Genomic DNA, 2,822 nt, shown 5'->3' on the forward strand with positions numbered 1-2,822 from the left:
AGGAGGTGATACTCCCCCTCTATGCGGCATTGGTCAGACCGCAGCTGGAGTACTGCGTCCAGTTCTGGGCATCGCACTTCAAGAGGGATGTGGACAACATGGAAAGGGTCCAGAGGAGGGCTACTCAGGGGCAGCAGGGAGAGGCAAGGCTATGGGACCTGAAACTATTCAGCGTCTACAAGAGAAGGCTGAGGGGGGATCTAGTGGCCTGTTAAAAACTAGTCAGAGGGGACCAGCAGGCATTGGGGGAGTCCCTGTTCCCCTGAGCACTGCCAGGAGTGACCAGGAATAACGGTCACAAGCTGGCAGAGGGTAGATTTAGACTAGGTATCAGGAGGCACTACTTCATGGTCAGGGTGGCTAGGATCTGGAACCAACTTCCAAGCAAAGTGGTGCTGGCTCCTACCCTGGGGGTCTTTAAGACAAGGCTAGACCATCACCTTGCTGGGGTCGTTTGACCCCAGTACTCTTTCCTGCCATGGCAGGGGGTCGGACTTGATGATCTGCTCAGGTCTCTTCTGACCCTACTAACTATGAAACCATGAAACTATGAAACATGTATCAAAGGCGTGCCGAAACTCCAGCGAGAAGCGTGCCTGCACCAGGAGATGGAAAAGCTGCAGGGCATCATCTGAGCCAGTCCTGCCAAGCCGGTTTCAGTGGCTCTTGAGGAAGGCCAGCTTGACCTGACCCAGTAAGAAGTTAGCCAGGCAGACAGGCCCCTTTTCAGCCACCTGGTATGGGCAGGAGCACATGTAGGTGGTCTCCGAGAAGCTTCTGCCCAGCGCTCGCAGCAGTGGCTCAAGGGTTTCAAAGAGCAGCCACAGGTGGGGCAGTCTTGGAAGGCATGAAAGAGGGTCTCCTCAACACCACCCAGGCAGAAGGGACAGTCCATCGAGGCGGCTGGGTTAAAGTGGGCCACAAACATGTCAGTGGCTAGGATGCCATGTAGCAACAGCTACTGTAGGTTGCCAGTCTTCTTGGTGGTTGATGGCTTATACAATGTGTACCACACCAGGTGGGCTGGTGGGGAATCTGCCAGCCCCCGGTGCCATTGCCATGGTGTACTGGGGTGGCCCGCCAGCACTTGGGCATGACAGGAATTAACCACCCAGGCATATAGGCTTCTATGTGACAGAAAAGCAAAGGGGCAACCAGTGTCACTGTCAGGAGGTGCAGGGAGCAACGGCAGGGTGCCAGGGCCACTGGTCAGCTCACCAGCCACTGCTGAAGTGACTGGTAATGCAGGAGAAACCTCACTCAGGATATCCGCAGCACAGGGGACCTGGCTCACCCGGAGGTGGTCATCCAGGGTGGCTGCTGCCTCCAATGGGAGGGCAACCCGGATGTCACACAGGAGACAGCCCATGCTGCGGACGGAGTGCATGCCCATCCGGGTGGTCAAGGCCTTGGGCGAGAGCCAGGCTGACAGAGCGGGGTCAAGGAGATGGCTCAGGTGGAGGACTCATGCCTGGATGAGAACGCCCATGAGACTGGCAAAGGCCAGGCTTGGCACAGGGTGCCTCAGAGATGGGTTGTGCACCAGGGGTTCCCTCAGCAACTGTGGGAACTGCAGGTGATGGTCCTGGGGATGGAGGTGGAAAGTGGTTTGCCAGGCTCGTACTATGCCATGTTAGAAAGCCAGAAGCACCTCCCAATTCAAAAGCGTAAGGTCCAACAGGAAGAGCTCTTGGTCAAAGCTGAGGGTCCCCACCCTCTGCAGAAACCGGCACACCAGTTGTTGCTAAGGTAGGCCTCCTCACTGTACAGGAATTTTTGAAGGGCCTGCAGGTGGAAGGCGACCACCTTGCTCACAAGGTCAACCAAACTCTGGCCCCCCTCCGCTACAGGTAGGTAAAGGACAGCTCATGGGAGCCAGTGGCACCCATCCCCCAAAAAATCAACCATAAAGTGCTGGAGTCTCTCAAGTAGGTCCTGTGGTGGATCGAGTATGGTGCACCAATGCCACAAAGTCGCTGCCGCTAGGTTCTTCATGATGAGGATATGTCCATGGTAGGAGAGGCTGGATAGGTGCTAATGCCACCTTTGTAGGCGGGCCTCCACTCCTTCCTTGAGGCTGTCCCAGTTGTGCACCATGAAAGTCGATAGCCCTAGGAACACGCCCAGGATCTTAAGGCCCTCATGGCACCAGGTGAGGCCCCCTGGCAAATCTGGGGGGGGTCGTGGTGATCCATGCACCAAGCAACAGGGTATCACTCTTGACCCAGTTGATACAGCCCAAAAAGGCATGTTCATAGGTTCACTGGCAGTCTGTCAGGGCCTCCACATCTTCCTGGGTGTTCAGGAAGATTGTCACCTCGTCTGCATATTCTGATAGCCAGAGTGGAGGGGCAATGGACACGCCCATGGCTGGTGGCAAAACGACACTGCTCAGGCGGCGCCACAGTGCATGCAGCAGTGGCCCAATGGCTAGGGCATAGAGCATACCTGACAGGGGGAAGCCCTGATGGATGCCTCTGCATGTGGGGAACAGGGCACAGAGCACCCCGTTCACCTTGAGCAGACTGGAAATGTCTTGATACAAGAGCCAGAGGGCCCCGGTGAAAAGGGGCCTAAAGCCAAAGGCCTCTAGGGTCTGAAAGAGGCAGGTGTAGTCCACCCAGTCAAAGGCTTTCTCCTGATCCAGAGAGATGACACCAGTGTCTAGGCCAAAGAGTTCACTGGCTGTAAGTAGGTCACGCAGCAGAAACAGGTTGTCTTGCATGGTTCTGCCCGGCACGCAGTAGCTCTGCTCAGGCCCAGTGATGGAGGCCATGACAGTGAGGAGGCAGGTGGCCAGCGCTTTGGCCAGAATGTTGTAA

The sequence above is a fragment of the Gavialis gangeticus genome, unplaced genomic scaffold (genome assembly GCF_001723915.1).
Source record: "Gavialis gangeticus isolate Ggan-Ray unplaced genomic scaffold, GavGan_comp1, whole genome shotgun sequence".
Lineage (NCBI taxonomy): Eukaryota > Metazoa > Chordata > Crocodylia > Gavialidae > Gavialis > Gavialis gangeticus.